This window comes from Lygodium microphyllum, chromosome 1, assembly GCF_053477565.2.
Source record: "Lygodium microphyllum isolate KBCC chromosome 1, Lygodium_microphyllum_v1.1.10, whole genome shotgun sequence".
Lineage (NCBI taxonomy): Eukaryota > Viridiplantae > Streptophyta > Polypodiopsida > Schizaeales > Lygodiaceae > Lygodium > Lygodium microphyllum.
Genome location: NC_141135.1, coordinates 106,577,114 through 106,593,172, shown reverse-complemented (window position 1 = coordinate 106,593,172; position 16,059 = coordinate 106,577,114). Strand labels below are relative to the sequence as shown.

General features: G+C 42.2%; 1 pseudogene; it reads right to left on the bottom strand.

Annotated features, from left to right (window-relative positions):
- Positions 1 to 5,814: 5,814 nt before the first annotated feature.
- LOC148041504 (splicing factor-like protein 1 pseudogene) lies at positions 5,815 to 14,737 on the bottom strand (annotated as a pseudogene).
- Between the last annotated feature and the right edge of the window lie 1,322 nt (positions 14,738 to 16,059).

Below are 16,059 nucleotides of genomic sequence, written 5' to 3'. Positions count from 1 at the left end.
GCGTCTACCAGCGCGTCTATGTGGCAAATTAGACGCCTGTAGACGCGCTTTTACAAGCACTCATAGACGCGAATGGAAAACAAAAAATCTCATTTTTAAAAAAAGATATTTAATTTCATTTTTAAATTTGAATTATCTAGCGGGTGTAACCACATGGTCTCTGGTTTTTTTTTTTCCCTCCCATACATCAGATTGTGCATTTGGAAAAAAGACAATGGATCTAAAAGCACGAGAATTGAAAATAAAAGTCCATGTATTCATTATAGATCAAAAGCATTTACATGGGGAGTTTAAGTGCTTGTGACCTAAAGCATGGCTGCAAGCAGTAGGCTCAAAGATGGATAATATATATATAAGAAAACAAGGCCATAGAGGAGGTATGGTGCTCCTCTACGAATCTGAAGAAAAACATCTTCGCTAGCACCACCATGGCTACTAGCGTTGCTATCCCCCTCCTCGCTTTGCTCCACATCCGGGTTCGCCTACACACACAAAAGAACAAGGTTGCTTACGTAAACATGGTGGAGAAAATGTTATAATTAGCTATACTTTTAATAGGAAAGTAAGAAAAATATACCTCCTCTGGCTGTCGAATCCTCATAGCCCAGTTGTATTGGTCCTCAGTGATGAGACACTCCTCATAGAAGTGAAGCCATGTGGCTGCACGGTTATGGCCTCGATGGTAACCTACCTCTCTAGGAGTAGGTATCCTACCAACGATAGTAGTCTGCAAAACAATCATAATATATACAAACAATTATGAGACACAATATATTAGATCACATTATATAAATAATTGAAAGAAATATAAATTTAAAAAAACTAGAAATCAAAATATCCTTACAAACTCCGCCTCCCACGACTCTCTGCCGCCCAATCCGTAATGCGACGATTCCATGGTTTCCATTTGGATCCGTCGCGCCTCTGCGTGTTGGCGACTCTTCACTTTCTCTGCTGCTTTCTTCTTGGCTTTTTTCCACTCTATGCGGTGGCACATAGGTGGTTGGCTATAGGCTCCACGCCCCTCCTCCTGCCTCCGCAGTGAGTCCTTGGCGCGTGTCATGAGGTGGGATCTTTTGTTGTGAAGCAAATCCCTCACTTTTGTGCGTCTCCAATCATCCGAGAATCGCTGACCCTCAAGATTTGGGTATCTCCTATGGACTTCCCTCAACACCTCCTGCCACAAGCCGCTTTTTTGATTTTTGAAGTAGACGAAACAATCTTTATGCATCGCATGCACGATGCTCCTCATGTACGCCATTACATCCCTTCCCTCATCATCATGGAAGATGCCACCAGTATCTGTAACTCTATAGTATTGGCGTACAGACTCCTCTACATAATCTACTGGTGAGGGTGATCGCTCGCCACCTCCTAGGCAACCCCCACACAAGTCTCGTCCTCCCCCTTGACTCTCCCTCCTCCCTCTCTGTCGACTACCCTCTACCTCGCTGGATGCATGTGCTTCTGCAGATGCACGTGCGTCGGCTAACACTTGTGCTTCAGCCGATGCATGTACAGGTGCTGCACGTGGAGTACCTGCAATTGGAGTTTGGGAAGTAGTGCTAGGCAAAGGCATCAGAGGCATTCCAGACATGACGCTGAATACCTCGTTTGCTGTGGGAGAGTGGCCAAGGTGTCTGGTCATCTCTCCCATGAAGTCTTCCCTACTAGGAAAACCTCCAAAAAATGCATTGACCCCCATGCCAAACAAGGCCAATGTATCATTCATGCGATCTGAATCCAGGTCATTACTAGATGAACCAAGATACGACATCTGTAAAAAAAACACAGGAAAAAGACAAATTTGTTTGCATACAAAAAATCATATATTACCTTCATCCACACCTAAACATTTTCAAAGAGTCATAATCATTGATCCAATCCAACGTTAATGATGAAAAATCATTCAGTGAGCCTAGAATCATTACGTAAGAGAAGGCTTTTGATGCTCACACATAGAAAAAATACATGGATTCTCATGGCACTTGAAAGTGCTAATAATCTAGCTTTCTTTAGACATTGAGCATAAAACTGAAGTGCTAATGCTTCTCATAAACAAGAAAATTGATAAACACAAACATGGGATTGGTCACATTCATCATTGCAAAAATATATTGTTTAAGCAATGAAAATTGTGTTTTATCAGAGCTGGCATTGGCGCGTGTATAACCGCATCTAAATTGTAGGATAGACGCGCTCTCAGACACGTCCCTAAAGTCAACCCTCTGTCCAGAGCACGTCTATATCCGCATCCGAGATGCAGTATAGATGCGCTATCAGACGCGGTTTCTAGGTCAATGCTTCTGTCACGTGCGTGTATCATCACGTGTAGGCTACAGAGTATACGCGCCAGGAGACGCGGCCTCAGATGCAATGAGAGAAAATATTACTTTGCTTCTATTCCTTCGTCTACACTGAAATGTAGATGCACTGCCAGACGCGCTCAGTCAGCTGATTTCAGTCCGACTGACCGCCATTCATGATTTACAAAATGCAATACTTAATGGAATCAGAAATCCTAATACACAAATCCTAATACAGAGAGAGAGAGAGAGAGAGAGAGAGAGAGAGAGAGAGAGAGAAAGAGGACTCACCTTGGGTGTTTTGTGTGGTGGGTGGTAGCGCTTCTTCCTTCTCCTTCTTCCTCTCCTTGGTAAGTTACTCTCCCTTGATGCTTGCTTGCTGCTTCTTCTTCCTCTTGTTCTCCTCTCTCTTGTTTTCTCTTTCTTCATCTCCTTGGCTTTCCTTTTTTCCTTCTTGTGTGTTTGAAATGAAAGAAGAGGTGAGTCATGAGGAGGTGAGGCATGAAGAGACTGCATGTCGGCTAAACTCGAGCTTCAGAACCGCAAAAAACGCAAGAAAGGACTGGCGCAGTTTAAAAAGAAATGATTTAAGTATGTTTTGAATTTTGACATGTGCGTCTATTTTGGCGTGTATATGCGTGTCTAAGTTTACGTAAATGCACATATAGACGCGAACGTAGATGCCCAAATAGACGCTAATTTAGATGCGTACGTAAACACAGATATAGACGCGCATTTAAGTTTTATCATATTTTTTGTTTTTAAGATAATTTTTTATAGTGAATTCTTATCATAAGTTTTAATGTATTTATGATGAGTTTTGTGTATTTAAAATTGAGATCTTAGGATAATTAATAGGCTAGCTTGAAGTTTTTATGTAAACATATGAATGACAAATATTTTGATGTTGTCATGAATTAGGTTTAATCATGTCGTCGTCATCACCTAGTGCGGTGCATGCTGATGAGTCAATGAGCACATCCTCAAGTGAGGATGAAACATTACGTCTTCATAATCGAGATGCATGGCTACGATGAAAAATTAAATGCATGTGTGATCGTTGTCGAGGGTGTATTTTTCGAGCACGTTGAATTGCAATGTCACACCTTAGCTTGTATGGAGAATGGAACCGAGAAAAATCACCAATATTCATTGTCTTTTTAAAATACTAAGATTGCTAGTCTATATTACTCAATATATATCAACGTACATGAAACTCCCTTTTGTGGTTGAGCAGGATGCTGCGCCACATCCTCAGATGCTCCCTCCCGAGCGTCAAGAGGCTGCAAAACATCGACGCAGGAAGGCAGAGTCTTCAAGAAGAGTGGAGACTGAGGACCATGATAGTAGCCCTCATGAAATGCCGCATCAAGTCGTAGAGGATGAGATTTTGGACAACATGGTACACCATCTATTTTCACAACCGGTTCAGTGAGAAGGTCACTCTATGAAGCCAGATGATCCACTATACGTAGTATCATCTACTCCGTTGTATGAAGGTTGTACATACTCCATTCATCATGCGTCCCTCGAGATACTGAACTTGCAAACAATTTATGGATGGAGTAATGTCAGTTTGGATGCGTTATTGAAGTAGGTATCAATTCAGTTTGGCTTATGAATCATAATATTAATTATTCTATTTTGAAATCAGAAAGAAATATATGTTGGTGGTTTTTTAACTCACTTTTAAAAATATATGTAGGTTATTATCACAAATGCTTCCAAAAGGAAACAAATTGCCAACTAAGAGAGAGCAAGAAAGACATTACTTGACATCTCTGGGAGGCCTCGATTATGTCAAGATCCATGCATGTGTCAATGATTGTGTCTTATTTCGTGGGATTCATGAGTTCGCACGAGAGTGTCCTGTTTGTGGCGAATCAAGTTACGAAGTGGAGATGAAGTCAATGGATGTGTCTCATAAGGTTTTGTGATATTTTCTGATTGTTCCACATATAAAACTTATGTTCAAGTGTAAGTCTACTGAAAAGCTCATGTCATGGCATGCGAGTCATCGTTCAAGTGATGGAAAATGGAGGATCCCTGCAGACACACCCGCATGGCAACATATAGATAATTTGTGGCCCATTTTCAAAGAAGAGCCAAGAAATTTGAGATTTGGTTTAGGTATGGATGGAATCAATCCATTTGGCATCAAAAGCACATCATACAGTGTATGGCCAGTGGTATTGGTGAACTATAATATTCCTCCATCCATGGCAATTAAAAAGGGACATGTAATGTTTTCCCTTCTGATTCTTAGAAAGCACAAGGTAAAAAACATGGACATTTACTTAGAGCCTTTGATTGAAGAGTTAGAAATGTTATGGAAGGGTATTGAGGTGCAAGATACAACTGCATCTGCATCCTCTAGAGATTTCACATTGAAGGCCATGTTATTGTGGACCATGCATGACTTTCCATGATACGGAGAGTGTTCACGTACATGTATATAACTCTATATTTGAAATTCAAGACTTGAATCAATTGCGTTTTATTAATTCACTTGTTTGTTCAGGTTTAACCACATCAGGATATCATGCATGTCCTATTTGCGGTTCCTCTCTAGTTTCCTCTAGGCCGGTGTCGAAGGGTTTTCGAAAGCAAAGTCGCGTCTACAGAAGACGTTGATAAATTTCAAGATAGAAGATCAATCTAGCGATATAAGATTCAATTTGAAAGCTCAATTTCAGATAATATGAGACATACAATCAGCTACATCTGATTAGGAGCATCTTCAATAAACGTCTTGACAAAGACAAAGACTCATATCAACGAATTTTTCATGTAGTCTGAATCCCTATGAAGCTTCTCTTGGAACTCTTTAAATCATTGATTCAACAAATCCTGTGGAACAATAAGCAGCCTTGATAGCAGAAAGAGAAAGCACATCTTCAATTGTGAGACCAAACTTTGTAGTCAAAGGCACTGAATTTGTCTTAAAACTCCACCTTGGACATCAAATTTAAAGCCTGTTTGGACTTCTCCCTGTGATTGTCCTTGTTTCCCGAGTACTTTGTAAGAGATTGGCAGTTAAAAATCCTTTCACAAACACTTTGTTCAATGGAACCACAGCAGCCCCCAGAGGATCATCTGCTGTAAAGGTGTCTCTGTCAAACAGTTTAATATAAATTTCACTGAATGGAAGCTATGCTGAATCACCAACAAGCTCAAAACATTCTGCTCCACTCCTAAAAATTGGAACTAGCCCTTCGTAGCCTTCCATCAATCCTTTACATGAGCATTCTGTCCTGTAAACAGAAATACGGGATGGACATGCCAAACACTGTTGGTAAGCCGAAAAAAAATAAACCTGCAACAATTGCAACTTCATTCAATATGCAATCCCTGGCCTCAACCATCGTTGCTCTCCTTAGCTTCAAGCAAACGCCTTCTCCTCTCTATCTCCGCGAGTTCTTTCTCGCTCGGAGTCCAAAACCACTCCTTTGCCTTCTGGGCTGATTCCTTCAACGACGTGAAGAAGTGTCTATCGAGACCTTAGTCTTCATTGATGGCCTCCTGTTTCTGCTTCCATTCGTTTTTGAGTGTTTCCACGAGGTCCCAGAATCAAACCGATAAAGTTATAGCCAGGATATTCCTTTGCTGGAATAAATAATTTGGCCTCTTTAGCAACAGCCTTGAATCCAAATGGGGGTTTATAAAAAAGATTTAACTTCATGCATTCTCCAATAGCTTCACGTCTTTCAATGTCCAATTGCTCTCGCTTTCTTCCCTCTCTAGTGTTGACTCTGTGCCCTAGAGAATCATAAATAGGTGGTGGAGAAGGAGAACGCTCTCTCTCACTGTTTTCAAGCTCCAAGTTACCAGACTCCAGCTGTGCAGCTATCTGCTCTGCCCGAGTCTGCTCAAAATTCGTATCACCAGACAGGTAGCAGCATCACTTAATGCACTTTTCCTTCTTTCATAGCTCCCTTTCCTCGAATTGTAATCTTGGCCCCTCAGATTCACTCACAGCAAACACACTCACATGCGTGCATATGACTAGTAATCCAATGCCTCATGTTGCTTCAGATGTATACCCCATTCCAATTCAATCCCCAACCATCATATTTGGTGAAGGTTTTGAGCAGATCCACGGAGAGACACAAAGAGAGCCGCCGCAGGCTCTAGGATGCCAAGATACCATATATGGGTTCCGTTTTAGCAGCTGCGAAGTCTGTCAGATGCTCCCTCCTGTTCCGCCATCTTCCCTGTTTCTCTTCCAATCCTTTCTCTTCAGCAAGACTTCAGCACTCAGTTTCCCTTCCGAGCTTTCTCCCCCAATCCTCTCTCTTCCTCAGATTTCTGCGCCGAGTATTGTCTTCCTTTTTCTCCCTTTTTCAGACTCCTTGCTTTTCCCTCTTTCTTTTCGATTCAAAAAGCTCCCTTTTCAAAAATAGCCATTTGCTTTTCTTCCTTTTTTAGACCCTGTTCCTCCTCCGAAATATAGGTTGAAGGATAAAAGAAAGCAAGCACTGTCATATGAGCACGGTCCAAACCAATCTTTTTGGATTGTCATTACATCACAAGATGGTGACCAAAGTGCCAGTCATTAATCAAATCATTATCCTTTGCATCAAAGCAATTTCTTAGTCACAATAGCATATACTAATGAACTTTAACAAGAAGCAGCAGAACCACGATCTGACCAATTGGGTCACAAGTGAGGTTTTCTTCTATATCTTCCTCGGACTACCAGCTAGCCCATTGGAAATGGTGGAGTCTGGCTCAAATACAGTCCAACCAAACAACACAAGCTTGCATAGTTCCCTCTTCATCCAATTAGGGGCTCACCATGACAAGTAGGGAGGAACAGATACAGGGATGATGTCCCAACTTCATTAAGTTTACCTACATGTATGGCATTCAAAACCAAACTGACTTCGTTCCCTTGTTCTGAAAGTCTGTCAAATACTTGATAAGCCTCATCCATTTGTAATTATTGGAAACATCCTCACAAAGCCCATAATCGGCATATCTTGAAATAAGTGTAGCCCATGAGATTGCATCTCGAGTTACCAGTCTACCAAAATTCCTTATTCTTCTCTGTCTTCGGCATAGAATGAAAGAGCAAACATAACAACTAAGTATGTACAACGTATCAAATCACACACATGACTTTTGGGTGGTTTACACACCTCGAATGCGCAACAATACGACATCCACCCCCTCTAATCCTGCGCATCCTCCGGATGGGCCAACTACCCATGATCATTATCATCAAGATTCACAAACATATCAATCTCTTCATTATGCATTTCCGGTAGATCAACAAGATTTTCAGCCATATCATATGTCTCTTCCATTGGAGTTTCTTGTCGTTGCTCTTCTCTTGAAAATTCTTCCAATGCATAATCCTCATCATCTCTTTTCTTGAAAATCTTGATTCTTTTTCCAGCAATAGGCACTCTAAGCATTATTCCATCCAATTCTGTCAGCTCATATGTTGCATTATCAAAGACATGTCTGACTATGTACGGCCCAAACCATCTTTTCACCATCTTCCAAAGTGCAGTATGCTGATTTTCAAGGCTGCTATCAAAGACCAATACCCAATCTCCCTCTTCTATTGCTCTTGGCCGCAAGCGATGCCTGCTGTCAAACCTGTCCTTATTCCTTAGTCTAACAACCTTCAACCTGTCAGTAGCTAGCTGAATATCCTCAGGTCTCCTCTCCAACTGTCGAATCCGAAGAGCTAAGAGCTCCTCTCTCGTCAAATCCTCCTGCCAAGGTAAAACTGACCAAGTCAAAACACAAGTTTCAATCGGCATAACAGGTTTCTGACCATACATCAACTCTGCAGGCATATATCCTGTGGTAACACTATGAGTCGTACGATCAGCCCATAAAGCAAATGGTAGAAGTCTCGGTCATTCTCCAATCCGTCCTCTGCATGCTTTGGCTAATGCTTTCACTATCGGCGGATGCCCTCTTTCACCCTTTCCATTTCCCTCTGGATTGTATGATGTGGTTAGAGCCAACTTGATTCCTAGCTGAGAGAAAAACTCCCTAGCTTCATCTGCATCCAATTCACCACGATCCGCAGTGATCTTACCCACACAACCATACCTGCAAAAAATTTCCTCCAATAAGAACTTACACACTGCACTAGTGGTCTTCGTTCTCAAAGATCTGCCCTCAACATGATTGGTAAGATCCTCTCTAGCCAAAACAATGTATCTCATCTGCCATAGACCCATAGGCATGGTAACCAAATCAACTACCCACTTATAATGAATGCATAGCGGATAGGTCGGATGAAGCTCATCTCTATGACGCACTACTGAATACATTTGACAGTCTCTGCAAGTCTCAACAAAGTGAGAAACATCTCTATACATGCCTTTCCACCAATATTTCTCCTTGATTTTCTCATAAGTAGCCCATACTCCTCTATGACCAGCCCAAGGACTCTCATGAAACTCCCTCATCACCTGTAACTGTGTCTCTCTATCGCAGACAACCCGCAAAGGTAATCCGCCTCTTTTCTTCGGATGCTTCCAAAGAAATCCGTCCTTGAGAAAATAACCATAGGCTTTCCTTCTGATCTTCTTGAACTCTTCATCTGTCCATTCATCTCTTTTGCTTAGTGTACTAAGGTACCTGCCAATCTGCAACCAATCTCCAATATAGAGTTCTTCTGTGAAAGCCACAATATCATAAACATGACAAACATGATCAACCATAGTGGCTGAAATTTCTGCATCATCCTCTTCTGCAAGTAGAGTCTCCTCATCATCATATCTGGCTCTAGATAACATATCTGCCACTAGGTTATCCTTCCCTGCTATGTGTCTAAATTCCGGATTTAATGACTTGATGTATGCAATCCATCTCAACATGGCTATATCTGGAGTAGAGCAACTCGTGATCATACCAATCAATGGCAAGCAATCTGTCTCTACCACAACTGAAGCTCCAATAAAGTACTCCTTGTCACATTTGAGAGCCGTAACAATCCCCAATAACTCCCTCTTGATTTGCGGATATCTCCTCTGTCTCTCGTTTAGGACTTTCGCCCCAAACCGAATAGCATACCTATTTCCATCTGCATCATCTTGACCCACAGCCCAACCTATACCAATTGGACTAGTGTCAACTGTCAATACAATAGGCCTATCACAATTATAATCCGCTTTTCTGAGAGTAGGAGCATTTTGCAATAACTTCTTCAATTTTCGCATGGCTCTAGTGTGACTCTCATCCCAATAGAATTTCTGCCCCTTTCGAAGCAACTGATACAAACAATCTGCTATGTGTGCAAAATGAGGTATCCAAATCATATAAAACACACAAGCACCAATGAATCTCTGTACCTCTGAAGTAGTAGAACAAAACTCTGCAATCTTGCCTATAGCATTCACCTTATCAGGTGAGGGTTTCCTGCCATAATATCCACACATATGCCCAACAATGACAACCTCATTCACTCCAAAAACAGATTTTTGCCCTGAAAGTGTCAAGTTCACTTCTTCTAACCTGGCCAAAATCTTCTCACATGCTGAAATATGATCAGCCACAAAGTATCTGCATCCCTGCTCATTTAGGCTCTCATTCTTCTCTTCTTCTGCACACCCCTTAATGGGCACATCATCCAAGAAAGGCATAGTAAGCTGAGGTATGTAATCACGAAGGACCTTATGCATGGCATTCATCATATGCGCAACAGAATTAGTGGCACCTTGAGGCAAGGTACACATCCTCACAAGCCCAATAGGAGTTCTCATGGTGGTTATGTCCCTGCTTTCCAAAGCCAGCTGAAACTGATCATAACCCGAATACAAATTACCCAAAGAATAGATGGCACGTCCAGCAAATGCCTCTGCAAACTCATCCACAACTGGACCTATACCAACATTCCTGATAGTAACTCTGTTCACTGGCTACATGTCCTGAATAAATCGAAGAGTACCATTCTTCTTTGGAACTGTAAACCACCTGTTTGAGTATGGTGCAGATGAAGGCTCAAGGATTCCCATCCTGATTTTCTCATTCAATAAATCAATCAGCTTTGGCAAGTGTGCTTTAGGCACTGGAATAGGTCGGAGATTCCATGGAATATGAGGAATAGTAAAGATGACCATAGGAGCAACAATATCAGGATTCACACATCCAATCTCATGTGGCAAAAAAGCAAATCCCCTTCCATGATGCTCAAGCATATCCTGAAAGCATTTCTCCTCTATGGGTAACAAGAAATCACCATTTCCAATTTTCAATTCAGCAAGTATCTCTGCTGAAAATTTATGACCAATATGCTCCGGATTCCTCAAAATTTGCTGTTTAGCAGCCCTCTCTATTTGCTGATCAATGTCAAATGGAAGCGGTACAGCAACCGGCTTCACCTTCTTATCCACAGTTTTGTATTTCGTGTCAACCCTGGCTTCATTATGCTCTTCTGCATTACATAAACCTTGCTGTAAATCAGCAATTCTGCACTCCAATGGCTGAATATTCTCAGCCCTCTGCTCTATGGACTGCATAGAAACAGCCCCTAACTCTGAATGCTGAAATATTTCAGCAGTAAACTCTGTTGGCTGAAAATTTTCAGCCCTCTGTCTCTCTGAAAGCTGATCATAACCAGCTGGAAACTCTGTTTGCTGAATTTCTTCAGCATTCAACACTCTTTGCTGAGTTTCCTCAGCCTCTGACTCAATCTGTGACACAAAATCTACAATTTCATTAAACATGTCCAGGGATTGCACTAATACATTACCATGACAATTCAGCATATCAGTTTTTAGCATATCTCCCATCTCTGCCATCGTATCTGCACAAATCACACTGTCATACATACCATCTATGTGCTCATCATCCTCCAAAATTCCTGCATTTTTCAAATTTTTCTCCTTCCTGCATATATACCGCCTGGCAGCTCTAGGCAACCTAGAATTCTTCTGATAGCTCATCGAACTGTTTGCTGAAATCCCCACATAACCGGAGGAGAAAACACTGCTGTTGCCAGGAGGCGAGAACTCCAATCTCCTCTCCTCTGTACCACCGTCGTCTCGCGAAACAGCGGTACCTAATGAAAACCCGAATCCCTCACAGTGGGCAAGGGTGCATCTCAAAGAGTATCTCTGTTTCTAACATGGTTCACACATACAGTCATAAACTGAACTGCTCTCATACCATCTTTACTGCGAATCCGTGCATAAGCAGATCCATCATCCATGACCTTTGTTTCCATGCGCATCTCTGTAATGAATGGCTGACCAAGAATTATGGGATAAGAGCATGAATCGTGCACAAAGAAATGAAAATCCTCCTCTACATCACCAATAGAAACCCTGACACTAGGGCAAGCAACATATAAATCACCTGCAGTGTTATTGGCGGCTCTTATACGCCACCCATGCTCTACATCCATAGGCCATCTGTTACTCTCATAAACTCCATGTACTATGAGATTAATCTCTGAACCATGATCAACCAATGCAACATAAGGCACCTATTTTTCACCAACCTTTACCATCGTCTCTGTAGTTGCCCTAGCCCAATGGCTCCGCGAAAAGTGACTACGCGGTATCAAAACAGGCTCATCAATTTCAGCATAATGCATAGGCTGAACCCTCTTCTCTACCTGCGGAAAAACAGAAGCATTATCAACCATAACCTCATCATCAGCCTCATCCAACTCTCCAATCAAAACTCCCTGTGTGTCAGTGGTAGCCAATGCATGTCTCTTCCTCTTCAGGACCTCCTGAAACTGATCCTGAAACTCTCTTTTTGAGATGCCCAAAATCTCAGAAATAGTGAAAGTCACCTCACTGCCAAGTATCTTATCATTAAAGATTTTCTTCATGTCTGTAGATGTCTCAATATCGGACATCAATCTGAATCCTGGCTGCTTTCTCTCTCTAGGCTCTTGCCTCTTTTCTCTCTTTTGAGCATCCTCCATCTGTCGATCTGGCCCTGGTCTTGAAGACGGTCCTGCAGTAGGTGGAGTAACAAACTCACCCCCTCTAGTCTTCTTAGTTGCACTTGGATTTTCTTCATCCCTCTTACGCTTCTCCTCAACAAATACATCTGCACCATGAGATTTAGCCAAATAAGCATAAATAGAATACCTGTCAACAGGCGAGTCCCAACCTGTCTCTGATCTGATGCTAGAGCCTGCACTAGTCAAAACAGTTTGCTGAATTTTTCCCTTATTTGCAGTCTCCATAGCATAAGTCCATAGTGTGGACTGAGTCTCCGATCCCTTCTCAATCTGTACTCCATATGCAGAAGCATCACCTCTAGCTGTCACATAAGAAGTACGCGCAGCCATGTCCTCCACTAACTTCTTCATTCCACCTTTACCAAAGTTGGTAGCAAGTGGAGCTCCTGTCTCAGTCAACCAAATCTTACCATCTTGCCCCTAATATACCAAATTCTGCCTCCTTGCATCCTGGAAAGAGTCACAATCCCTGCAATGCTGATGCTCCGTACTATCACACCAAATACATCTCCGATCTCTCCTAGGTGCACTAGGAGCACTCCTAGGTGCAGTAGGAGCACTAGAAGAAGTAGTAGGCACAGTTGAAGCAAACTGCTCCTTCAACTTACCCACCAACTCCGCTTTGACTGACTCAAGTGTCAAATCTGTGATGCCTTTGATTATGTCATCAATAGAGGTAGGCACCGATGGAGCGGATGGTTTTGGAGCAGAAGGTGTAGGCATCGGTCGTGGAACAGGAGGAATAGGTGGAGTGGAAATAGTAGGCACTGGCATAGGCCAAGAAACTGGCTGAGGAGGAGAAGAAATAACAGGGATAGAAGTAGGCATAGGAGCTGATGATGGTGTAGGTGTCATGGAACCATTCTGTAAGCGAGTCTTCCATATCCTCCTCTTGGTCAAAGTCGAGACTGCATCCTGAGCATCCTGCCAATCAGTTTTAAGACCCATAGGCTTTGTGCGATCTTCAAGAAGCTCACCCAATTCTTCTTGAAGAGCAGGATCTGCAGCTTGCAAGAAAAGCTCAACTTTTTCAACATCCAATGCTCTTTGTTCAATGGCATCAAGCTGACTATACCTCTCTTTGAATTCTCAAATCAACTCCGAAGCAGCAAGACCCTTGTTTGGCATGTAGACCCACTCTCGGAATGACCGCCGAGTAGCCATAGCAAAGTCCTCAAGGAAGTATTCTTCTTTTAGAGCCTTCTTAAAATCTTGCCAATGTGTATTTTGAATAAAAAGATCAGTCACTTTTGTCCTCAAAGCAGGTGTGACAAGACGAAGGAAGTACTTACTCATAAGTCCAGCAGGAACTCCAAAAAACCCCATCTTGATCTCATATGTCTTCAAATATGCTGAAACATTACGCCCGTCAAATAGCTTCTTCTCAGTCTCAACTGCTTCAATAGCCTTAGTCGCGCCATTTGCATTCTCCTGCTCTGAATAGAGTTGTCTTTGCTGAGACAACTGCTGTTGATGCAATTGTTGTTGCTGCTGCATATACATTTGTGTTTGCTGATTTTGGAGCTGCATATACATGGACATATTCTGCAAAATCTGTTTTAGATCCTCCGTTGAAGTACTTGACGCAGCAGTCATTGATGGAGCTGAAGTAGAGGCAGCTGGAGTTGTAGAGGAAGCTGAAATAGAGGCTGAAGTATCTCCCATCCTGAAATTTGTGCGACGCTTTCACGTCGGGTTCACCAAAGATGTCGAAGGGTTTTCGAAAGTAAAGTCGCGTCTACAGAAGACCTTGATAAATTTCAAGATAGAAGATCAATCTAGCGATATAAGATTCAATTTGAAAGCTCAATTTCAGATAATATGAGACATACAATCAGCTACATCTGATTAGGAGCATCTTCAATAAACGTCTTGACAAAGACAAAGACTCATATCAACGAATTTTTCATGTAGTCTGTATCCCTATGAAGCTTCTCTTGGAACTCTTTAAATCATTGATTCAACAAATCCTGTGGAACAATAAGCAGCCTTGATAGCAGAAAGAGAAAGCACATCTTCAATTGTGAGACCAAACTTTGTAGTCAAAGGCACTGAATTTGTCTTAAAACTCCACCTTGGACATCAAATTTAAAGCCTGTTTGGACTTCTCCCTATGATTGTCCTTGTTTCCCGAGTACTTTGTAAGAGATTGGCAGTTAAAAATCCTTTCACAAACACTTTGTTCAATGGAACCACAGCAGCCCCCAGAGGATCATCTGCTGTAAAGGTGTCTCTGTCAAACAGTTTAATATAAATTTCACTGAATGGAAGCTATGCTGAATCACCAACAAGCTCAAAACATTCTGCTCCACTCCTAAAAACTAGAACTAGCCCTTCGTAGCCTTCCATCAATCCTTCACATGAGCATTCTGTCCTGTAAACAGAAATACGGGATGGACATGCCAAACACTGTTGGCAAGCCGAAAAAAAATAAACCTGCAACAATTGCAACTTCATTCAATATGCAATCCCTGGCCTCAACCATCGTTGCTCTCCTTAGCTTCAAGCAAACGCCTTCTCCTCTCTATCTCCGCGAGTTCTTTCTCGCTCGGAGTCCAGACCCACTCCTTTGCCTTCTGGGCTGATTCCTTCAACGACGTGAAGAAGTGTCTGTCGGGACCATAGTCTTCATTGATGGCCTCCTGTTTCTGCTTTCATTCGTTTTTGAGTATTTCCACGAGGTCCCAGAATCAAATCGACAAAGTTATAGCCAGGATATTCCTTTGCTGGAATAAATAATTTGGCCTCTTTAGCAACAGCCTTGAATCCAGATGGGGGTTTATAAAAAAGATTTAACTTCATGCATTCTCCAATAGCTTCACGTCTTTCAATGTCCAATTTCTCTCGCTTTCTTCCCTCTCTAGTGTTGACTCTGTGCCCCAGAGAATCATAAATAGGTGGTGGAGAAGGAGAACGCTCTCTCTCACTGTTTTCAAGCTCCAAGTTACCAGACTCCAGCTGTGTAGCTATCTGCTCCGCCCGAGTCTGCTCAAAATTCGTATCACCAGACAGGCAGCAACATCACTTAATGCACTTTTCCTTCTTTCATAGCTCCCTTTCCTCGAATTGTAATCTTGGCCCCTCAGATTCACTCACAGCAAACACACTCACATGCGTGCATATGACTAGTAATCCAATGCCTCATGTTGCTTCAGATGTATACCCCATTCCAATTCAATCCCCAACCATCATATTTGGTGAAGGTTTTGAGCAGATCCACGGAGAGACACAAAGAGAGCCGCCGCAGGCTCTAGGATGCCAAGATACCATATATGGGTTCCGTTTTAGCAGCTGCGAAGTCTGTCAGATGCTCCCTCCTGTTCCGCCATCTTCCCTGTTTCTCTTCCAATCCTTTCTCTTCAGCAAGACTTCAGCACTCAGTTTCCCTTCCGAGCTTTCTCCCCCAATCCTCTCTCTTCCTCAGATTTCTGCGCCGAGTATTGTCTTCCTTTTTCTCCCTTTTTCAGACTCCTTGCTTTTCCCTCTTTCTTTTCGATTCAAAAAGCTCCCTTTTCAAAAATAGCCATTTGCTTTTCTTCCTTTTTTAGACCCTGTTCCTCCTCCGAAATATAGGTTGAAGGATAAAAGAAAGCAAGCACTGTCATATGAGCACGGTCCAAACCAATCTTTTTGGATTGTCATTACATCACAAGATGGTGACCAAAGTGCCAGTCATTAATCAAATCATTATCCTTTGCATCAAAGCAATTTCTTAGTCACAACAGCATATACCAATGAACTTTGACAAGAAGCAGCAGAACCACGATATGACCAATTGGGTCACAAGTGAGGTTTTCTTCTATATCT